The following is a 25,063-nucleotide window of genomic DNA, read 5'->3' as shown; positions in this document are numbered from 1 at the left end:
GGCATTCCTTCCATTAAGAGAGTCAAGCCAAGTTAAAGTGTATGTAGGTGCTTCCATATCTGAGAAGGGAATTACACTTTGGCACTGCCCAGATATAGGGACACCAGAAGAGAAATGGGGAATGAGGGTATGGTTACAGTAAAGCTGCCAGTTTTCCTTCCATTAGTTGAAAAAATTAAATAATAGTAGCAGAAGGACTAATAACATATTGAGCATTCATTATTTTCAGACACATTGTGTTTTATTTGCTTTATGTCATTTAATCCTTACAAAAGTACTAGGAGGAAGACAGATTCTGTTTTCACTTCCCCTTTAGAAGTGAGAAACTCTAGTGTGGAGACCCTCACCTGTCTGTACTTCCCAAGCCATTGGGAAGAAGAACCAGGAGTTCCCCCCGGGAGTCTGACTCGAAAGCCTAAGCCTTACCATGAGACTATTTCTGAAGCTGTCTGAATGCTCAGAGAGAGGAAGAAATCAGACATGGAAGACAAAAGGTGAAATGGAGGAAGTTTGGTGAAAAGTTTTCACTATTTAGAAAACAGAAGACAGGAAGCTAAAAAATTGGCTTATAGGCATTTAGAGCACCTTGCACAGTGCATTAGCTAGATCTGGATTTGATCACATCTAATTTATGCCTCAAGGTACAGAGACAAAATACACGCTGTTCTGTGAAATTCTCTCAATTACGCAAAGCTGGTGTTCTTCACAGGCTGGCATGAAAAATGATGATCACGTCATAATTTCTCTCTCAACTCTTGCCATTTAAAAGGTTTAGGACTTCCTGCCGGGGGTGAAGTAGCTCAAGCCTGTAATCCCAGGACTTTCAGAGGCTGAGATGGGCAGATCACTGAAGGTCGGGAGTTCAAGACCAGCCTCGCCAACATGGTGAAACACTGTCTCTACTAAAAATACAAAAAAAAAAAAAAAATTTAGCCAGGCATGGTGGCAGGCACCTGTAATCCCAGCTACTCGGGAGGCTGAGGCAGGAGAATTGCTTGAACCTGGGAGGCAGAGGTTGCAGTGAGCCAAGATGGTGCCACTGCACTCCAGCCTGGGCAACAGAGCAAGACTCCATCTCAAAAAAATAAAACTAAAAAATTAAAAAATAAGTAAAGAAATGTTTAGGGCTTCCTTATGGGGGGACTCTGCATTCTTCCCTTCCCTCTACTCCAACTCTGACCTATGGATAAATCCACTTAACCCAACCATGATGCACCCTATTGTTTTGATCAATAAACAAATGTCTTCACAAAAAAGTCCTCCTTGGTCTACTATAGTTCTTTCCTGGTATTGAATATATGGGGGGAAAAAACAGCCTTTTCCAATCTTATAGACATGCACCACCACACCCGGCTAATTTTTTTATTTTTAGTAGAGACAGGGTTTCCCCATGTTGGTAAGGCTGGTCTCAAACTCCTGACCTCAGGTGATCCACCCGCCCCGGCCTCCCAAGGTGCTGGGATTACAGGCGTGAGCCATTGCACCTGGCTGCCTTTTCCAATCTTAAAGTGCTAACAGGTATTATAAATTTACAAAAGCCTAATTGACTCTTACCTGGATTCATGATATATTTTTAAATCTTTGTGTATTAAAAGGCTGAAGTACTACTTTTCCTTAGGTTTGGTAAATATATATTGAGTATTTATCATGAATCAGGTCTAGTACTAGGAATACAAAGAGGGTAAAAATGGGTTCCTGGCCCTCACAGAACCCACAGAGTAAGATTTTCATCCACTACTTCTGAAAAAAAAAAACACTTCTAGGGCTTTGCAAGACTTCACTATCAGTTCTTGGTTGTTAAAGCCCTGTAATAATTCAAATAACTCTCATAAAGCCAAGCTCAGTTTTAATGACATTATGAGAATTATTTAATCTTTACAATGGTCCTCTAAACTGAGATTATCCTCATGTCCATTTTGGAGCTGATGAACTGAGGCAAAAAGAAGTTAAGTAATTTAGGTAAGTAATTAATTTAACCTCTTAGAAACTAATCAAAGGAGCCAGAATTCAAACCCAGGCAACCTGTCTCCAAACCTCATGCTCTTAACAACGATTCTCTCCTGTCACTGAAGAAAGACTAAAATAGTGTGGCACTGCACCAGATTAAACAGAATGACCAATGGGAAAGAACTGAAAGCTCAGAAACAGACCAAAGTATATATACTAATTAGCATATTCAAAATTTATTACAAATCATAGGGGGACAAATGAATTACATAATAAAAGGTGCTGCCCTATTTATTTATTTGGTTCTAAAAACTTCAGGTGGTTTAAAGAATTACCTGTGATGGTCTAGAATCAAGATGATGCATGTGACTCCCTCCCCTCATCACTTCTTGCTAAAATGATCCAATTCAAGAGAAAAAAAAGTCTCCACCACTAACTGGCTACTTCATAAGTGACCCATCCACAAAAGTGACCCCTTGAGAAGAGCTAACAGGAATGATTTAGCAAACAGAGTGAGTGGAGAGGCCAATTAGCAGCCAGTTCCCAGAACACCCCCAACAAAACTGCTGCCATTCATCAATTATTTAGATCCAGATACCCACTAAGTGCCTTAAGCCGTTAACAAATTTCAATATTATTATACACACGAGTAAACTGGGGCTCAGAAGTTGAACAAGATGACCAATGTTATACAGTTCTCAAGTAGCACAACCAAGATTGGAACACAAAGGCGATCAGACTTAAGATTAAACTCTTAATCACTCTACTACACATGGGGTGGCCAAGTCCACCAGGATCCCCACTTCAGAGCCTACTAACAGCTCCAGGATTGGAGCAGAGGCTGGAGGCCAGGCCAGTGCTGGGGCAGCAGCCATGCTGGTTGGAGTTTCTGCCTGGATGCCTAGGCCAGGCAGCTATTCAGGGGGAAGGGAAACTACCCCAGTGGGCCAGAAGCTGCCAAGGCAGACACAAAAGGGACACTGTTCCTGAACAAAGACAAAGTCTGCCCTGCAGTTGTCTCCCACTGCCTATAGCTTCAACTCTGCCCCACACAAACTATTAGAACTCTAAGCTGCAGATAAAAAAAATCACAGTAAATCTAACGTTTTTCCCTATTTTTGCCTGGAATGAAAAGAACTGAATAATGACCTACACAACCTCTGACAAAGCATATTTCAGTTACCAATAATGAACAAATTAGACCTACTTGGCAGATGAGTGAACAGAGAAGCTAGCAAACTAGACAGGGGAAAGACCCAGTATTTTAGGTGAAGTGAAAATGTTTGAATAATTAGGGTAACTGCTAGAAACAAGACAAGTTTGTACATTTAAAAATTTTTAAGACTGCACATTTTAAAATTTTCTCAGTGAGATTTAAACTTTTATATCTGTATCACTGATACAAAAGTTATTATGAAGAGAGATGAAAAAGGAGCAATAGGACATAGCAAATGAAAGTAAAAAGCGAAGTGGGTAGCCTAAAGAAGAGATGCACTGAAATGCAGACGGGCTCCTGCATAAAACCAAATGGGAACCTGAAAGACCTGCTCCACGAAATCTCCCAGAACACACAAGAAAACAAGGAAAAATGGGAAATTATGACTGAAAAATACAGCACCTGATGGTAGATCTAGAAGATCAAATCTGTGTCTAATAGGTATTTCAGAAAGAGAAAACAGAAGAAATAATATTTAAGTAAAGAAAAAGCAATAAGTAAATAATGGGAAAAAAAGAACTCAAAATGAGTTTTTTAGAATATAATTATTCATTCAGAGCTTGGCAAAATTAATCACAAAAGAACCATGCTCATCCCAGGAGAGCTTTGGAATGTCAGAAAGAAAAACAGTCCAACAGACATCCGCTCCTCCACCAGGATTAAAAAAATAAAAAGGAACATGAATGAGATGAACACTGGGTTTCTCATCTACCATACTAAGTGTTAAAAGACAATGGAGTAAGATTTATAGGACTCTGAAAGGATAAGTCTATGACACACAAATTCTAAATTTAGATGAATTATCAATACTATAATTATCATTACTATAACATAGAAGAAATATATTAATAAACAGGGGAATCAAAAGTATACTTTCCACATACCTTATCTGTAGAAATATTCTTAAGGAAGGGAGGACATATAATCAACTGAAAAAATAAAATAAAAAACTCAAGAAAGTAAAAGATAAATAGAAGTATAAGAGAAACAGCAGTGAGCAATAAAGCTAACAAAGCTAGAGAGGTCTAGGCTGGCCACAGTGGCTCACACCTGTAATCCCAGCACTTTGGGAGGCTGAGATGGGAGGATTGCTTGAGCCCTGTGGTTCAAAACCAGCCTGGGCAACATGGCAAGATCCTCGTCTAAATAATGCATGTCAATATTGAAATCATAATGCAAATTATGCTTTCAACATTGTAAGTTGAAAGCATGCTTGAAGGAGAAAAATGTAAAAAAAAATGAACAAATGTTTCTCATTATTTCAACAAAATGTAGACGGTAAGGAGAAGAAAAGAAAATGTGCTGAAGTGATCACACGGCTTAGGGGAACTCCACAGATATTGTTCTAATGATAAGTAAGTTCAAATTTTAAATTACCCACAAGAAGAACAAAAATTGGACATATAACTTCAAAGTCACAAAAAGAATTGTTTTCCTCTTTACAATTTTTTTTTTTTTTTTTAAGAGACAGGGTCTTGCTTCATCTCCCAGGCTGCAGTGCGGTGACACCATCATGGCTCACTGCTGACTGAAATTCCTGATCTCAAGTGATCCTCCCACCTCAGTCTCTCAAGTAGCTGACACAACAGGCACAAGCCACCACACCCAGCTAATTTTTACATTTTTTGTAGAGACGGATTTCTCCATCTTGCCCAGGCTGGTCTTGAACTCCTGGGCTCAAGTGATCCTCCTGCCTCGGCCTCCCAAAGTGCTGGGATTACAGGGGTGAGCCACCATGCCCAGCTTGTTTTCTTTCCTTAAAAAACAGAAAAGCTTGCCGGGCATGGTGGTTCATGCCTGTAATCCCAGCACTTTGGGAGGCCGAGGCAGGTGGATCACCTGTGGTCAGGAGTTCGAGACCAGCCTGGCCAACATGGTGAAACCCCATCTCTACTAAAAATACAGAAAATTATCTGGGCGTGGTGGCACACACCTGTAATCCTAGCTACTTGGGAGGCTGAGGCAGGAGAATCGCTTGAACTCAGGAGGCAGAGGTTGCAGTGACCCGAGATAGTGCCACTGCACTCCAGCCTGGGTGACAAGAGCAAAAAACTCCGTCTCAAAAAAGAGAAACTAAAAAAAAAAAAGAAAAACTTAAAAAAAAATTTCAGTGAAAGCTAAACAATCAGAAAGCATAATAACTTGAAAACGTAACACAAAAAGCCAAGGGCAAGACCAAACATTCAGTAAACGCTAATGGGTTAAATTCCCCTATAAAAGAGAAACCGCTCACCAACTGGGTGAAAGAACAAAATATCACCCATCTTACTGGGTTATTAAATGAGGCAATGTGTGCAAAAGTGCCACACGTATAGTTGTTCAAAAAGTATGCATAAAGAAAGAAATAATGTTGCGGGCACTGTGGTGACCCAAACATTAAAAAAAAAAAAAAAAAAAAGGAAACTCTACCAATTTAAAACACCAAAAAAATTCACTAACATAATAATTTTTTAAAGTCTTATGATGAGCTGACAGGAAAATAAAACAAATCATCAGAAATCAAAAACAAAGTATATAATCTGTGACTCAGAAATTCCACTTACAGAAATTTACTCTGCATTCACATACTATAAAAGTAAGAAATCGTACATAGGAATAAGTAAGAAATTTAGGACAGTTTTCTCAGTTTAAGATGATTTGGGCTGCAAATAACAATACCTAACCTCAGTGATTTAAAGAAAAAAGGGTCTGACTTAAACAAAAGGACTAGAAGGTAGTTCCAGGTTGATTCAGTAACTCAATGTCTTTAACGGCTAAGGCTCCATATTTCTGCTCTATCACTGTCAATGTGCTGGAGATATTATGTTAAGTGAACACAAGGTTTATAAGACTGTGTATATAAAATGATTTTAACTATACTAAGATAAAAGAAGAAAAAGTTAGGAAACATATGAATGTTTGCTAACGTTAGTGGTTGCTCCAAGATTGTGGGATCATGAGTGGTTTCATACCTCCTGCTTCATACTGTTTTTGTACTTTCAATATTTTTCAGATGTAATACATGTATAAACCAAAAAAAAAAAAAAAAAGAAGACAGAAAGAAAAGAAAAAAAAAATCAAACAACTAAAGAGAAACGTTACTGAAGAAAACAAAAAGGCTCAATCACCCCTTGGCCACAGTGACATGGGTACTTTCTCCTTGTTTTCCAATTAGAATTATTTCAAGTTGATTTGTTTATGAGGTTTTTAAATTCTCCATGACACACACAGTAGTTTTGTATAAAAAGGAAGCTCATGATGTTATTAATGATTATCCTCTATGTAGAGTGCAATGCTTGTACAGAACAGTTCACACAGCATTTCACACACCTTTATTTCATTTATATTACTGAATACAACCCTTATAAATAAATAGAGAAAATTAAAAAATAGGTAAATAGACCATTTTGTAGTGAGGAACCTCTTCCAAAGTCATATTAAATTGAGAAATTTAAAATCAACCCAAATAACATCCTCTTTTCATACACCATGCTTCGTAAACATAATATTAAAACAAATACATGGTTATATCAATGGCCAAAGACTTAAAATTCTTTTAGGTATCTAATTAATACCAATAACCATCTGCATTCCTAAATCTACTGTAATCTATCTATGTGAACATCTAGAGACCAAAGCAGGCTAGGAGAAACCCACACTATCCATTTGGTGTGCTTCATGGTCTTCCTCTGTTAGCCTTCCTCACTGGAAGAGAGAGAACAGCTTGAGAGATTTCCCATGTGAGGAGTATCACTTATCCCTTAGTTTCATAGGCATTTTCCAAGACTGTCTTCTCCATAGCTTAAAACTAAAAATTTGGGTCTCAGAGTTTCAATTTCAAAGTTGAAGGGGACCTGAGAAATAATCTATTCAAACTCTTCATTTCACACACAAGGAATCTGTCAATGTATAGTTTAAAACCATCAAAATGGATCACAGAAACAGAAAAGTCCCACAGAGCACACAAATATGTCTTCAGAAGTGGTCAAAACCCTGGAAGAATTTAGTCTGCAGCTCAATCTTAAAGTTATGACACTATTTTTTAAATGCTGGTCAATGGGTTTCTAAGGCCCTTTTTAGACACCGCAATTCCACCTGTTAGAAAATTCCATTCAGTTAAACATGACTTGCAGAGTAAAGCAACTAACTGGCATCTGTGATGCATCAAGGGCTCTATTAGCTCATCCTGCCTCTCTTCTTCTCCTGATGGCAGCCGTGGCCATGTGGAGGGAACACTCGGAAGAGGCCGGCTGCAGCAGGGGTGGTGCCGCCAGGGATGCTCGCTCTGTGGGGACAGCGGGAGCAAGTAACTGGCGGAAACCCTGCCCCCTTCCGGAGTTGGTGGGGTGGGAACCCGGTGCTCCTGGGTGTAGCTGCAGCCATCCAGCTGAAGCTCCAGATCCGAGCATCCCTGGACTCTCAGGGGCCTGGGAAGCCCTCCTGTCCCCACAGGCTCAAAAAGACCTGCTCCCATGCCCTGGCCTCTCCCACCTCCTGGCGTCCGCTCTGATTTCAGAACAAAGTTGAAGCAAAGCCCAGGCACTGCCATGACATGGTCGGGTGTGCATGCACATGGGGCAGTACTGCACACCAGCACCCCCAATGCCGCCTCGGCCCCCTCTGAAACTTTGGGCACCGAGGAGCTCAGGGAGGGAGACCAGTGGGGCCTGAGGGGTGGCTCAGCGCAGGACTGCAGGTGCCTCTCGGCACGAACAGCCTGGGTGCTGTGGATGGCATGTTGATGCCAGGATGCAGACAGGTTCCTGGGCAGAAAGGGGTGGGTTCCCAGTGAAACCCCACCTTCAAGCCAGGGATGGCCTCAAGCCTGCCAGTTCCAGGTAGAGTCTGGGGCCCAGAACGAGAACTTATGGTGCTTTTTCTGAGCCTGCCCATGGCTGCCCATGAACCAATCAGCATGCACTTCCTCCCCTCTGAAGACCATAAAAACCCCCTGGACTCAGGCAGACTCTAGCAGATAACTGGACCACCTGCCTGTAGAGAGGAGCTACCCAATGTGGGTCTCCTCTCTGCTGAGAGCTAAGCAGACAATGGGATGACCCACCAATGGAGAGGAGCCACCTACTGCAGTCTCCTCTGAACTGTTCTGTTGCATAAAGAACCCCTTTGCCTTGCTCACCCTCCACTTGTCTGCATGCCTCATTCTTCCTGGACACAGGACAAGAACTACGGACCCAGCTGGGCGTGGTGGCTCACACCTGTAATCCCAGCACTTTGGGAGGCCGAAGCGGGCAGATCACCTGAGGTCAGGAGTTCAAGACCGGCCTGGCCAACATGGTGAAACCACATCTCTACTAAAAATACAAAAAAAAAAAAAAAAAAATTAGCCAGGTGTGGTGGCAGGTGTCCGTAATCCCAGCTACTTGGGAGGCTAAGGCAGAAGAATCACTTGAACCCAGGAGGCGGAGATTGCAGTGAGCCAAGATCATGCCACTGCACTCCAGCCTGGGTGACAAGAGCAAGACTCCATTAAAAAAAAAAAAAAAGAAAAGGACTACGGACCCATTGAATGGAGGCACCGAAAAAGCTGCAAAACAAACAGAGCTGAAACATGTCCCCCTCCCTGCCCCTTCCCACTCACCACACTGATGGTGACAGGGAGAGAAGACCTGCAGCCTTTCTAGGATCCCAGAGCTAGGAGCTCCCCAAGCTAGGGCTGTGACACCCTCTTTGGGGCTCTGCAGTTCCTGGTGTCTCCAAGCTTCCAGGTGCCACCATGTTCCCCTCGTCTGGACACAGGTGCCTGCAGCAGAAGCTGCATGCAGTACACCTGGTCCAGCCACAGGCTGGCATGGAGCCAGCACCCATGCCAACACCTGAAGCTGCCCGCCCTTCACAGCAGCCAGCATGCCTGGCTGTGCGCAGTGGCCACATCCCATGCTCGCTGGCTCACACCCCCATTACCACTCTGCACCTGGCTTGCCCTTGGTAGGTGTGGGATCTGGGCCGGCAGCACGAGCCAAGCAGAGCCTGCTGGGCTGAATGGGTTGAATGAACCCAGCAGGCATGAGCAATACTCAGGCAGAAGGCACCACTGGCCACAGAGGTTCCTGGCTGGCAAAGCAACACCCCAAGGATCCCATGACTTCTACAAGAAATGGAAATTAATCTCTGCCTTTTTTTATTATTGTGGTTGTCTCTAGTAACGTGATAGGAAACACTGAAATGAGGAATTTATAAACACCAAATAGTAAACAAAAGTATGCTAAAATAAAAATTTATATTAGGTGTGTTTCATTTTTTTTAGCCCCTGCCACATTAATCACACAACTTATTAATTATATTTGATATATAAAATTGAACAAACTATAAATACCTGTTAATCATCCATCAAAATTTATGGAGTGAACCTCACTGGTGGAGAAAGAGAAAAGAGCTATTATTGAGCCTTGTGCTGTGGAAGGTGCTTCCTGTATTTTGTGTATGTTCCTATATTCTTGTGTATGTTGGTATAATCCTTGCACACCTCTGGTAAGCAGATATTTAAAAACCTTCTTTTACAGAGAAGGGAATGGAGGCTTAGGAGGTTAAGTTGTTCAGGCCTCACAGATAGCAGAAAGAGATACTAGAATTTCAACCAGCCCAGTCTCACTCCAAACCCTATCTTCTTTGTATTGTACAAATGCTGCCTCAAGTATTTATAGAAAATGGAAAGAGATCCAGGTCTTATTGTTGAAGAATGTATGTTCTAAAGACAAGCTTGGGCCTCATTCCCTCACTTATTTAAGAGTTCAGGATTTCAAGTGAAATGTGAAATATTCTTTCCCCTTCTGCATCTGTCCTCCTTCAGATCTGTGCTGTCAGGCGACTGGTGTACCAGCCAGCAGGCCAGGCTTGGCTGCCAGGGTGCTCTGGGCCACCCAACTATGACCAGAGGGTGCATGAAAAATTGTTACCCGGGCTTATTTATAAATATATAAACAATGCATGAAAACATTAAAACAATCAAACAGGAGGAACTCACTGGAGTGTTAAGAATATGAAATGCTGCATCGGGTGAAAAATTCCCTCCATTGATATCAGTTTCCTTTTCGAAGTCCTGGCTGCACCTCATCCCTGCCCTGTCAGCATTCCGCCCTCAGCCAGTGTTGGCAGTGCTCTGGACTGGCTAAATCTTGGCTGAATTCCATAGGATTTCAGTTGGCCTCAGTAATATTTTTGCTTAGCTCTCAAGTTCAGAGATACTTACTCTATACATGACTGCCACCTTTGTATCGAATTTCTGAAACCCTCTCAACTGAGGAGGATTTTTAATGGACTCTCATTAAGAATGGGTACTGAATTTTAGTGATGGTTGCCTTGGGATGGGAGGAAACAAAGCAAAATATCAATTTGTGTTTTAAAGGATATACCACTTTAAAGATAAACAAATTTACCTTTTCTCTTTTATTACTAGTTAAGGCTAAAGGATAGCTACATTCCTTCCCACCTTAAAACAGAACAAACTAAAACTGATGAACAGGAGCGTTACAGTACAAACATTTACACACACAAATGCTGGGCACATGCACTCTTAAGTGAGGAGGAAACCATGCAGATACTAGAAATGTCTCTGGCTTAAGTGCTGTCCAATCAGATATACTTAACCAGAAATACCAAGCCAAGTCTAAATTATGAAAGAACTATTAAAGTATATCCAGACCTCACCACCTCTTACCACCCCGGCCACCATCACATCACCTTGGTCACAGCCACTTTTACGTCTCCTACTGCAATGTCCTCCTAACTGGTCCTCCAGCCTCTGGCCTCACCCACCCCACCCTGCACCTAGTTGGCTGTCACACAACAGTCAGTTGATACTATCAAAATGAGTGAAATCCCAATCTTGATCTGCTCAAAACTCTGCAGTGGCTCCCCATTTTACTAGAGCAAAAGACTAAATCTTCACCGTGGTCTACAACACTTTTTGTCTTGTGACATCCCCCTAATCTTGCCTCCTAATACTCTCCTTTCTCTCACTTCCTCCCAGACACACTGGCCTGCTGAAAACCAGGGACGTTCCTGCCTTTGCACTGGCTGTTCCCTCAGCCAAGAAGACTCATGTCCAGATAGCCCCAGAGCAAACCCCCCCACCTCCTTCAGATCTTTGCTCAGATGTTGCCTCCGTGAAAAGTGCCCTAGCCATTCCTTTTTTAAAAGGAAAAACTTCACCTCCTCCCCCACTCATACCTACATTCTCAGTCCTTTGCCCCTAATCTGTATTTGTGTCCACAGTGCTTATCACTTTCTAACATAGGCTTATCAATCATGATCATTGCTTACTATGTATTTTTCCCCCAAGAACATAAGCTCCATGGTGGCAGGGATCTTTGTTTGTTTACTAATATTAGCCCCCGCCTAGAATAGTGCCTGGTGCAGAGTCAGGGGCTCAACTAACAGTTGTTGAACACATGGTGAATTAAAGTAAAATTAGCAGAGTGAAAGTGGTCTGATAATACAGTCATACCAAGAACTCAACACACAAGACTCTTGCCACTTCCAGCAATGAATAGAACAGGAAAAAGCAAATCAGGGGTGGAAAAGATGCAGGAGCAATGGCTAGCACCACAGTTCTTGGGGGCAGAACTATAAATAACCAGTTAAGGCCTGAGACATAGGGTTAGAATACATTGAATCAAATCTGAACTCCCGCTTTCAGCAAGTTCTGACTCCATCAGAATCCAACAGTAATCTGTCCAAACTGCCCCAAGAAAAAGTGTATGCCTTGAGTAGCCTCTGATTAAATGAATCAATTTCACCGTATATGGGTTTCTCCCAACCTGGTCCTTTCTCTAATTCGTCATCCTTTATTATCTTAAAGTAGAGGTCAATCACTTCCAAGACAGCTCTTTAAAGGAATGCTGAGCAAAAGTGGGAATACGGCTAGTTATGTTTCTTTATTCTGCCTCTTTGTTTTAAAAGCTTGGTGTGCAGGGCAGGGATGGTGTGGAGATACAGAAGAAATAACTTCTATAGATTAAAAAAAGTGCCTATTCCTTTAAAAAAAAAAAACTGTCTGTAAAAACTGCCTGTTGTGGAAAGACAGAAATGACCACAAAATTAGAAGGACAGGAACCACAGAATAACCAAAATTTCTTATGGGAATGAGAAAAAGTTGGAAACGAGGTAGCTTCCCAATGTTCACAGGCTGTGCATTCTGACACGTGGTGCACTGGAGAGATGGGTGGTATTGACTGGTAGAATGATGAGGTCTGAAAGATTAAACCACAAACATCTGTTGAGAGGCTATTTGTAAAAAACACAACACAAAAAATCAGCAACTATAACCAAGTATAGTCACAAGTGGTTATTTAAAAAATGGAGATTTTTTTTTAATGGAACTCTTACCTTAGGCAGTAATCCAGGACCCTGAACTAACTCACTGAATCCTCACAACTGCTATGAATTAGGTGCTAAACTCACGCCCATTTTATACACAAGGAAAGTAAGGCACAGTGTTCTTTCACATCCCTGTTGTTCTCCCCACTCCTCCTCCAGCCTCCTTTTCATCTTTCCAGTCATACTGCTCTTATTTAGCTTGTCCATTCATCTCATTTGCCCAGGACTGTCCTGGTTTATGTCTTTTGGCCTGGCCTGAATATTAATAGCACCTACCTTCATTTTTTTTTTTTTTTAGAAAAATTACGCTTTAAAAAAACATGTAACATAAATTGTATCATTTTAAAGGTGTACAGTTAAGGCCATGCATGGTGGCTCTTGCCTGTAATCCCAGAACTTTGGGAGGCCGAGGAGGGTAGATCACTTGAGGTCAGCAGTTCAAGACCAGCCTGGCCAATATGGCAAAACCCCGTCTCCACTAAAAATATAAAAATTAGCCAGTCATGGTTGTGCACGCTTGTAATCCCAGCTACTCGGGAGGCTGAGGCAGGAGAATTGCTTGAACCCAGGAGGTGGAGGCTGCAGTGAGCCGAGATCGTACCACCCACTCCAGCCTGGGTGGCAGAGCTAGACTCCATCTCAAAAAAATAAAATAAAATAAAAGTGTACAGTTAAACCTACCTTCACTTTTAAAGGTATTCCGGTTCGAACTATAATTACATGATCATCCTTGTTTTCCCCTACTCTACTGTAACTATTTACTTACCTGCCTCCCTGACTCAATTGTGAACTTTTTGAGAACAGTTATGTGTATCCTGTGTTTTTATGCTCAACCCAGCACAGTGCCAGGCATACTGTTAATAAATGTTTAATAAATGAACAAATGCATGAATGTTATCCTAAACTGCCTCCTGGTTCATTTTCATTTTACAGAGGGAATCTGCCCTCCACCAGGCTCAGAATTTGAAACTTATAAACTGCTTCAGCTGTATCTGAGATGGTTAATGCAATTAGAGAAAGAGCCAATGGTCTAGAAAATGCTGTGAATGTGGGTTGTTGCCCAAGTAAAGAACAGTCATTTACTCACCTGTGGGTCACCACAGGAGACAGTGGCTACAAAGAAATGTATGTAGGGTTATAAATATTTGGACAGATTCACAAGGCTAAAATAAAAAACAATAATAAAAACAGAAATTAAAGGAGAAGGGACTCAAAAAAAGGTGGGGGGGGGAAGAGAGAGAGGAATGTCAACTGCTCCACTTAAACATTCTTTTAAAATTCAAATATCATCTTCAGGAATACAAATATTGCAAAGCTTAGCACGGTTGGCACATGGCCTCCTGCAGCAATCACAGCACAAATGTGCTTCGGGTTAATCCTGTGCTTTAGTGAAAACAGAACTAATAATGACCTCCAATTTCAGTGCAATTTTATAAACCCAAAATACAATGTTGAACATGAAGCTAAACAATCCATCTTTCCTGCCTCCCTTCTCTCTCACACACACACTCATCTTTCTACATCAAGCTAAATTGAGCAAAAAAAAGCTTAAAAATATTAAGAAAAAAGGATGGAGGTGTGATTTTTAATTGAATTAAAGCCAGAAAGTCCCACTGCAATAATGGGAGAAACAGGGACTGTTTCTCATAATACTTCAGTTCTTTTTTTCAACCCTCCACCCAAATTTTAGAGTCATTAGTACCACATGGCTGTTCCAGAACCAGTCTAATCTTAACTGTATTTTTTCTGATGCTGACTGCCATTTAGGCCTGAGGGAACCCAAAAGGACGAACCTGGCCAGCATCACATTGCATTCTTCAAAACTTTCAGAGAGGCGAGGCAGTCGCTACTTTATTATTTGCAACTCTGTTTAGGACATGAAGTCCATAAGAATCTTCAATTCAAAATAGTCGCAACTGCATCAAAGTCTGCTTTCCCAGGTAACTGATACCCCTTTAATTCCTCTAGATTTAATGAAGAGAGTATTTTCTTTCTTTTTTTTTGAGACGAAGTTTCACTCTTGTCACCCAGGCTGGAATGCAGTGGCGCGATCTTGGCTCACTGCAACCTCCGCCTCCCAGGTTCAAGCGATTCTCCTGCCTCAGCCTCCCAAGTAGCTGGAATTACAGGTGCCCACCACCACGCCCAGCTAATTTTTGTATTTTCAGTAGAGACGGGGTTTCAACATGTTGGCCAGGCTGGTCTCAAACTCCTAACCTCAGGTGATCTGCCCACCTCGGCCTCCCAAAGTGCTGGGATTACAGGCATGAGCCACCGCGCCCGGCCAAGAGTATTTTCAAAAGCTATTAATATACTTGTTCTGCACATAACCACTTCCAATCTATTAAAGGTATGAGTTTGTGTAGGTAAGGCTTGTACTACAGCAGAAATGCAGGAAGGGGGAAGAGAGGAGAGGACAGGAAGTTTACCTCAGGCTTTATTCAGAGAAAATTTCTTCTAAATCCCTTTCACATCAATAAACATATTAAAAACAACAGGACTTGATGGCAGAGTTTTATATATTGTGTGTAAGGGCAGGCAGTACTATTCTGACAGGATGAGGACAGAGGGAAAGCCTGGAACAGAGGAAAATGGGAGACGGGAGGAGAGCCAGAGGCAAGAGAGGAAGTGGATGAGATGAGTGCGTCCGACTTCCCTCTTGGAAGGAGTGCTCATCGGGTGAGAGAAATATCGACATGTGAGGGGTTCTGCCACACTTCCCATTTAGGATTCTGGGGAAAGACTGCCTCACAGGCCACACCACACCATCCCTGGCTCAGCTACATCAAAGAAAACTCAGTGCTACAGCAAAGTCAGACAGAACAATGGCTAGAGTGTATCCTTCCTCTGTGGCCCTGACTTTTGTTTACACAGACCCAGAAAAATCCTGTCTGGATAGAGGTGGATGGGAGTGAGCAGGTGCAGATGGGCTGGGATGGGTTGAGAGCCCACAGTGGTACGGGAGAGATAATGCCACTACAAAGGTTTCAGGGGACCACTAGGGCAAGAGCAGGATGAAGGATAAGACAGAGACCCAGAGAGGAATCATGCCATGAGAGATGAAGTGAAGTGGAGCCCTCCAGAGCACCACCAGGCATGGCCAAGCAAAGACAGGCAAGGAACCGCCAGAGTCTTCAACAGAGGACACCAGGGAGGGATGCCGTCCTCAGCCATCTCCAGTCCAGGCAACAGGCCAGAGCAGCTGTTCCACGGCACAGCCAAAAAAGACCTGAGGTCACTCCGTGGGGGTCTATGGATTCCATCCACCCACATAGTCTCCCAACCCACCCACCCCACACCCAGATGCCATCTTAGTGAGGAAATATGAGAAGTACAGCATTTTACGTTTTTTGAAAGGAACATTTATCTAAAAGGTATTAAATTATTGCATCAGACTAATTTTACTGGGTGGAACCAGATTTGGGCACTGCCTCCTCTCCTGTATTTCTGTACCGGCAAGGAGCTTGTAAGGAGGATCAGCCCAGATTATTAGAAAAGAAGGACTATTAAATTAAGTTTGATCTAAAGCTGCCTCCATACATACTTTAAGTTAGGCCTAAAGGTTTCTCCATGCACAGGGAATAACCTAACCTGATGAACAAGTAGGCGAGTCTCAGCCAACTATAGGCAGCCAACTATGAAAGGCAGGTTCAAATAAGGCAAACGCCCAACTGTAACCAATCCAGCTGTTTCTGTACCTCACTTCTGTTTCTATCTATCACTTTCCTTTTTCTGTCCATAAATGTTATCTGACCATGTGGCAGCTCTAGAGTCATTCTGAACCTATTCTGGTTCTGGGGACTACCCAATTCATGAATCATTCCTTGCTCAACCAAGCTCTGTTTAATTTGTCTAAAGTTTTTCTTTTAACAGGACTTATTTTCTTTGCCTGCATGCTCCATAAATAACCATTGTTTGTTCTGACCCTTATTTTAACTGCTCACATATGAGACAGAATGAGGAAAACAGTCCCCAATTGTATTTGAAAGTCCTAGTTTTCATTATCTAAACTTAAATAGGGGATGGAAATATCTTCTGATACCTTCTGGAGGCTTTTTGTTTTTTGTTTTTGTTTTTTGGAGATAGTGTCTGGCTCTGTTGCCCAGGCTGGAGTATAGTGGTGTGATCACAGCTCACTGCAACTTCAATCTCCTTGCTTCACTGGGACCACAGGCGTGCACCACCATGCCCGGTTAATTTTTTGTTGTTGTATTTTTTGTTACAGACGGGGTCTTACCAGGTTGCCCAAGCTGGTCTCAAACTCTTGGGCTCAAGCAGTCTGCCCGCCTCAGCCTCCCAAAGTATTGGGATTACGGGCATGAGCCACCACATGCAGCCTCGAGTTCTTTATTTGCCTGTTTTTGAAGATGGAGGAAGTAGGTCTTATGAAGAATAATAGAAAAGACATAGATGTGAGAGAAAATCAAAGAGAGAGAGTGAGGCACACAATCTGCTTTTCCTACTTGGAGCTCTGTAGCTCACCATTAGAGTAATAGCATTTTTAGAGCAGCAAAGGGGATCACAGATTTGGTTCACTTCCCTAGCCTTACCAAGGGTGGATGAGCTCCAGCAGTCTTGTGATTGCTGCTTGATGAAAGGTATGTGGTACTGCCCATTCTCTCTTCAACACACCCTCCTCCACTATTCACAATGGCAAAAGGCACGGTGAAGGACTCTAAGCCTTTATTGTTTTGCATTGGCAGACCTCCCATCTTCTAGAGCTGAGATGTTCTGTGTTCAGAGAAATTCCCAGCAACAATCTGTGAGAATATGGGTTAATTAGCCACAGGCCGTGATGCAACATAATAGCAATGAGGGTTTGCAGCGGCGTCATGAGTGACAGGAAGAGGTAGGCTCACCTTATACAAGGTAGGCAAGCTTCATTATACTCTATAAATTAGGAAACCCTTTAACATTCACTGATCATTTTCAAGATTCATTAATCATAAAGTTATCCAGATAAGGGACCAGGTGGTATAACTGATGGTATGTCCACTCATTTGTCCACTTATTCATCCACATACACAGGCATTCATTAACTAATTTTATTAATAACACATTGTGCCACACCACTGTGGATACACAGAACAAGATACAATCCCTGCACTCAACAGGCTCAGAAGCTAGCAGAGAAAGACAAAGCACCAAACTGTCAATTCTCTATTTATTATCAATATCATTGCTACTAGTAGGAGAAATGAGGCCATCTGTGAGCCTAAAGCAAACTTCTAACAAGGTACGTAATAACATGGCACTGGCACATAGTCAGTGCTCAAAAAAATACTAATTCTCTCTCCTGTACTCTCTTAAAGAAGTGTTGATACTAATATGCTTCAGGAAGTGCTGCCAAAATACAGCGCTAACAACAGGGGTCCTGAAGATAATGACATAAAATTGTATTGAATAAATAGAGTGCTTGTCACTTGTACTTAACAGGTATCTCAAATTTGGGCATTAATGTGTACGCCTACATCAAAAAAGGTGTGATGGCTCTCTTAACTAGATGTTAGTATCTATAGTTAGACCAAAGCTGCTGAATAATGATGGCTGAAATTAACAGTAAATAGAAACAAATGGGCAGCTTTATCTTTCGTAAATCAATTTCTTTAAATATGAAAATGACTTAGCTTTTTGCAGTCAATGGCTAGAGAAGAAAAATAAAACCAATAAATCAAACAAGTGTGGAAAATTCAAGGCCTAGAATGTTAGTCTGCATCTCATATAAAGCAGGCTGTGGACATATGACTTGAAATTTCTTGAGATTCAACTCACCATTTTACTAAAGTGTCAGAAGGAATTTTCCACCTCCTCCTGGATTGCAGATGAAAGGTTTGTTTGTCTTACAGATGTTCCACCCTAAGGAATATGAAGGCCTGAAAAATCTGCTCACTTATGGGAAAACAGAATGAAACTTACAGTCAAGAGTTGAGTCCTTGAGGACAGTAAGGATGAAAAAAACAGAGGATTATGGAGGAAAAGAAGATCAGAGAGGGAGGAATAACTTCATGATGTCCAGATGAGGACAACTTTGTACTGAATGATGAACATCATAATAAGAAAAGAATTCTCGCTTGAACCCAGGAGGCAGAGGTTGCAGTGAGCTGAGATCACGCCACTGCACTCCAGCCTGGGCAACAAAGCAAGATTCCATCGCAAAAAAAAAAAAGAATTCTGTACTTGAACTTCATATACAAAGGATCTAAAAAGATTTCCTTTCTCATAATGGAATGAACCTTCCCACTCAGCCAAACCTAGAAGCAGACCTAAGGAGTTACTGCTGTTAAACACATCTGATAGCTAACAGAAATAGGAATTCATTATTAAATAGATTAAGTTAGAGTTCTGTTACAGTTAATACTAAGAGTTTTGTATAAGCACACCAAAATTCCACAGAAATTTCCTTTATAAAATTGGAATAAACATGTTTGAGAGGTGGGGGACATTTTCAAAAAATTTAAGAAAAGTTTTCACAAAATCTCACCTAAATATATAGAAATCATTTCATCTTTCACAGGTTTGTCACAATGACATGAACTCAACAAATATCTTTTGATTTAATAAATAGAAAACCATTTCTTTTGTATTTCTTAAGAAATTCTTCTAGCTTGGTGTAAGTGACTGTATCTCTAAAAATAAAAACACTTAGAACTATGTGCCAGGCACTATTCTAAAAGCTTTACATATGGTAACTCATCTCATAGTACCCTGTTGAATTGTCACCAAATATTCTGATTCTCCTCCTCCTAAGCACATGATAGGATAGCACTTTCCAGCCTCCTTAAATTTAGCCATGACCATGTGACTTACTTTGATGAAGAATAAGTGGAAGAAACGTGTGTCACTTCTGGGTGACAGAAGTCTTTAAAAGCCAGTGCAGGAACTGCCAAATCTTTTCCCCTATCACGGTAAGTGGCAATGCTCAAGTTGGTAGAGCCTCAGCCTATCAGCTCTGTTAGAAGAGACACACAGAACTCTCAAGAGTCAGGGACCATAAGTGAGAAATAAATCTTTGGGTTAAAAGCCTCTGAGATTTGAGAGTTACCTGTTATTGCAATTTAACCTAGCCTATCCTGACTGATGCAGGTGAGTACTAGGTAATTGAAAAAAAGAAGACAGCATTTCTTTTCCAATATTCTAGAATTCAGATTGTTCATTATTCCAGACTTTCTCCCCGCCATATCATTTGCTCCCCAACCTCTCCCAGAAAACAAGTCATAAAAATCACTATCTGAATTTTGGCATTATGAGAATCATGAATTTATATAGTATCTTATTTATTCACATTGAGACAGGGTCTTATTCTGTTGCCCAGGCTGGAGTGCAGTGATACAATCACAATTCACTGCAGCCTTGACCTCCTGGGTTCAAGCAATCCCCCCACCTCAGTCTGCCCAGTAGCTGGGACTAGGAACATGCACCACTGAGCTCGACTAATGTCTTTATAAAGACGAGGTCTCACTATGTTGATTAGGCTGGTCCCGAACTTCTGGGCTCAAGTGATCCTCCTGCCTGGGCCTCCCAAAGAGCTGGGATTACAGGCAAAAACCACCACATGTGGCCTGTTCTTTTACTTTCAAATATTCTGCTTTTTAAAAAGTCATTACTGGTTAAAAAATAGAAATCTATCCTTGCAAAACACACACACAGAATAATTCACCTAGAAAAAAATTCAAACCCCTAAGTATAAAAAGTAAAAAATAACCAAATCTCTTACCTTGATTCCTTTATATGCATACATAGATTTTTTTAAAAAGAAAGAGACATGGTGTCGCAAAAAGAGTATACATATTACTTTGCAAAGTCATTACTACACTTGATCTTAGCCAAAAGGCCGAGAAGCGATGCAAAGTCATTACTTAACAGCTTTCCAGTTAATAATTGTATGGTCATAACATGATTTATTTAACCATGTCCCTACTGATGGACATTTCAGCTTATTCCACATTTTTATTTAATTGCAATGCATGATTTATCCCAAGAAGTAAAATTTATCCCAAGAAGCGGGCCTGTTTAAACGGCCTTTGTTAAACAATCAAAGGGTGTGTATATTTCACATCGACAGGTACTGCCAAACTGTTCTTCGAAGTGATGATATCAACAGTACTATCAAAATATATGAAAGTGCCTTTTCTCCTTAGATCTTTATTATCCATTTTAAAAAATATTTACCAATCTGGGAATCAAAAAATGATGTTTCAGTGTTTTTTTTTTTTTTAATTTGCACTGATTTAATTGTTTCCAACTTTTTTTTTTTTTTTACTATCTGTATGTTGTCTTTGAAGAAATATCTACCTGTCCATATTTTTTATTTTTTAACAGGGTTAGCTTTTTTATATTATTTGAGGCTTTTAATCTATTATGAATACTAAGACTATTCAACTTGTGTTGCAAATATTCTCTCTAACTCTTCGTTTACGAATGCTGGCTTTCAACATATGAATATGGTTAAATTAGTCACAATTTCCCATTATAATTTCTGGGTTTCAAGATACAGTTTTTAAACTAATTCCAAGCTTAATAAATCAATTGAGAGAACACACCCACAAAGGACACAATTAACCCCATGCTTCTACCTCTTTATGTGCACTCTGAGCTGACTTTAACTCTTTTACATCAATGTGTATATGATCTCTCAGAGTGCTAAGGCACTCAAAGAACCCAGCACAACACCCAGTGTAGATTTTCAATAAATGTTCATTTATTTCATTCCTCCTGAGTCCCATTAGTTTAGAGACAACAGACACATAATTCTTTTTAAAATATTTTCCAACAGAATTCCAATTGTGTTCAGGGTGACAACGTGCCCAGCCAAAACTACATTTCCCAGCCTCGTCTGCAGCTACGGGTGGCAATGTGACACAGTTCTGGTTAATGACATGTAAGCGGAAGTCACTGAACTGAGCTTCCAGGAAGCTCTTTGAAAGAGAACAGGCACAGCTGGTATGTGCCTTTTGCCATCTGCCCTTCTCCTCCTTCTTGCCTGGAAAGCAGATGCAATGCTGACTGGAGAGCAGCCATCGTGAGGCTTCAAAGGGACAAGATCACTAACGATGGCTGAATTGAAAGGCAGCAGCACCATGGGTCTCTGATAGCATCTCTGAGCCACTGACCAACCCTAGAACGCCCACCTCTGGACTTCTTGGTACAAAAGGAAAATAACCATTTACTTGTTTAAGACATTGTGAATGAGTCAGGTTTTCTGTTCATTGCAGCAAAATCTAGAATCTAAACTATAATATCAGGGTTCACTCAACATCTTCATATAAATCTTAAAACAACCCTTTCATTTTCATAGCTTCAGATAATCCCTTGAAGAAAAGCTACGCTGGTTTGAAAGGCAAGTTCTCTATTCACAGATACACTTTTTTTTTTTGGAGACCGAGTCTTGCACTGTCGCCCAGGCTGGAGTGCAGTGGCATGATCTCGGCTCACTACAACCTCTGCCTCCCAGGTTCAAGCAATTCTCCTGCCTCAGCCTCCCAAGTAACTGGGATTACAGGCGCCCACCACCACACCCAGCTAATTTTTTGTATTTTTAGTAGAGATGGGGTTTCACTGTGTTAGCCAGGCTGGTCTCAAACTCCTGACCTCATGATCCACTCACCTCGGCCTCCCAACGTGCTGGGATTACAGGCATGATTACATGGGATGCCCAGCCTTATTCACAGACATACTTAATTTTAAAAGGAGAAATCAAATCATTAAGCACTTCAAGTACAAAATTCAAGAACACCCTTAAGGAGAAGTCAGTAATCAGCAACATATGGTGTCACCTGTGCTAACCTGGTGTTAAATTAACCTTATCAGCACACCACATGGCTTGTTTTAGCTGTGACGTAAAATTTAGGCATCTAAGACCTTTCAACGAAAAAAAAAATCACAGCTAAGAAGGAATTCTTAACAATTATACAAGACTGAGTATGTATTTTTGTCATTAATCCATTCCCAAGAATTTGGGCTCACTTGTGGCTTGAAATGAAGAATTAAGAAAATATTAAAGAATGTGCCCAGGGAAAGTCCCACCACTGTCCAAAATCACATTCTTCAAAGTATTTCACTAGATAAGGAAGGAAAACGCACAAGCTGACGGAACTAATTAACCACTCTGCAACTGGAGAGAACACTCTCAAAATGTAGTCCTGTTTTATTCCTCACTGCAGCTAGCCAGCCTCTCAGAACTGAAGAAGGAGCAAAAGCCCCGCAAGGGGAGCAGACTGAGCCCTTGACAGAGGTCCTCTCCAGGATGGCAGTCATTTCAGCTTGGGAAAGAAGAGGAGATGGGGGGCATATGCTGTAAGCTCCAGGAGACTGGAGCTTTGTCATCTTTGCAGCTTCTTCTTTGTTTTTTTATTTTTTAGAGACAGGGTCTCATTATGTCACCCACGCTGGAGTGCAGTGGCTATGCACAGGTATGATGATCACACACTACAGCCTCAAACTCCTGGGCTTAAGTGATCCTCCCACCTCAGCCTTCTGGGTAGCTGGGACTACAGGCATGCACCACCACACATGGCTGCAGCTTCTTCATGATCAGCCACCACGGCCTCCACCAAGAATAATTTTCTTTTCAAAAACACCTAACCCTCCCCCATCAAAGTGTCTTTCACATGGCATCAGATATTTTTAAATTGAATTTTTCATCTATGAATAAACTCCCTTACTCACATTGAACACTGTCCTGATTTGCCTTTATAATAAGAAGAAATGTACCACATGCTACTGATCACAATCTCTGTACCCTCTACCTGTAAGGGGGAGGAAGGTGGAGAAAGAATAGAGTAGAAAACAGAGAAGAAAGTCAATAAAGAAGGACAATGCACAGAACATAATGTATAAGGTCAACCATAAACGTTCCACATTAACAAGGAACTATACAACTGCCAAAGCCAGACATAAATCCCCTATTCCCATCCAGTCCAATGCATTGGCTAGTTATTATTTTAATACTTCCTTTTACAAATGGACCATATCACTTCTCAGAGTTTAATACACTTTTTGGCATATGTATCTACAAGCACAGACAGAGCTTAACAAACTTTTTGAAACGTGTACCTAAAAAACAGTAAAAAAAATTTAATTTAATTGTAAAAAGACTTCTAAGTGTTAATTTGAAACACCATTTGAAAGTGTTCAAAGTTCTAATTTATGTCAGCCAAGTTAAGTAGGTAACAAGATACCAGTAAGAATTCCAAAGCAGTATCTGTCATAGGTAATCAATCACCAAATACTTAGGAACTGTCTAAAATGGATTTCATACATAAATACCTAAATTTGGTAATCCAGTTCCCTCCTAAACAGGGAGGCAGGGCTGCTTTATAGAGAAGCTACACAGTGGAAAGGGCCATAGACTAGAAATCAGTATGTGTCTTAATTCTCCTAGCTTCACTAGTGAATTCACCATCTAATGATGATCATTCCATGTAAAGCTCTATAATTCTCAGTTTCCTTGCCTGTAAAAGGTAATAATGATACCAATATGAATTAGGATGCTCTCAACTAGAATAAGGAAAATGTATTGTCTGGTAACAAGAAGTCAAGCAGTAGGGGCAGCTCCAGGGTTGGTTCATTTGACAGCTGGCTCTTTCCATATTTCTTTTCTGCCATTTTCAGCCAGTCAACTTATTTTCAGGCTACTTCTCCTTATGGGCACATGACTGTTGCTCCAAGTAGTCACATCCAGTCATGACAACAGGCAGCAGAAAAACAGGGATCATTCCTGTGTATTTCTTCCCAGAAGGGAGTGAACTTTCCTTTCCCAGAGGTATCTCCTTCCTTATGCCCAGCAGGCTTCCCTCCTCCTACCACTGGCCAGAACTGGGTCTCATGCCTAATCCTAAACCAAACCCCTGGCAAAGGGAATGAATTTACCATAACAGACTTGGAGTCATCAGGATTCAGTCCTGAGTCATGTGAGGTAGGGGTAAATACCTAAACAAAATTGAGGTTCAACCAGCAAGAAAGAATGAAGCAGACAACTGAACAGATAACCAACAGTGTTGTGAACCCTTACTTCACAGTACCATAGTGACGATCAAATGATAAAGCAAGAAAAAACTGCAAAGTATAAAATGCTTTATAGATCCAATATATTATTATTCATTTAAGGAGATTTGTTGTATGTTGAGGCAAAATCTCAACGATAAAATAAATTCATTGAAAACAAAGGATATTCTTCTTTTAAAAAAATCACAAAATAGCAAACATTAATGACCACCATTTCTAACACAGTAAAATGTGAGGTTTCGAAAAACTGTGAATATACATATTCTTCAAGTATATGCAGATTGACCAAATGAAGCATCAGCAATAGGTTTTACAGCCAATACATACTTCCATTTTATATTCAACAAATATTTTCTGAGCACCTACTATGTACCAGGCAGTATGTAAGCACTGGGGATACATCAGTGAACAGAGCAAAATCCCTGCCTTGTTGGTGCTTACACTGTACACTTAACTGCATAAATACTTTTGGAGACAAGCATTCTTAATTACTAGCATAAGCTGAACTCAAATTAGCAGAACACATGTAATTTTTAATTAATTCCAATAACTTAAGTTTTTGTTTACTTCTCTTACTTCCCC

General features: G+C 41.0%; 1 protein-coding gene, 1 long non-coding RNA gene and 1 pseudogene across 6 annotated transcripts in view; 1 reads left to right on the top strand and 2 right to left on the bottom strand.

Annotated features, from left to right (window-relative positions):
- LOC131383314 (uncharacterized) overlaps positions 1-14,277 on the top strand; it is a 55,685-nt gene extending 41,408 nt beyond the window's left edge. The window contains exon 3 of the long non-coding RNA XR_009213275.1: positions 14,246-14,277. This is a non-coding gene — a long non-coding RNA (uncharacterized LOC131383314). The remainder of the gene's footprint in view (positions 1-14,245) is intronic.
- Positions 1-25,063, bottom strand: part of WDFY2 (WD repeat and FYVE domain containing 2) — a 322,692-nt gene that overhangs the window by 131,655 nt on the left and 165,974 nt on the right. The window lies entirely within an intron of this gene.
- On the bottom strand, positions 20,164-20,321 carry LOC116467750 (U2 spliceosomal RNA; annotated as a pseudogene).

This window comes from Hylobates moloch, unplaced genomic scaffold (assembly GCF_009828535.3).
Source record: "Hylobates moloch isolate HMO894 unplaced genomic scaffold, HMol_V3 SCAFFOLD_4, whole genome shotgun sequence".
In the NCBI taxonomy this organism is placed as follows: Eukaryota; Metazoa; Chordata; class Mammalia; order Primates; family Hylobatidae; genus Hylobates; species Hylobates moloch.
Note: the sequence above shows the minus strand (reverse complement) of the source record. Positions and strands in the feature narration are given on the sequence as shown.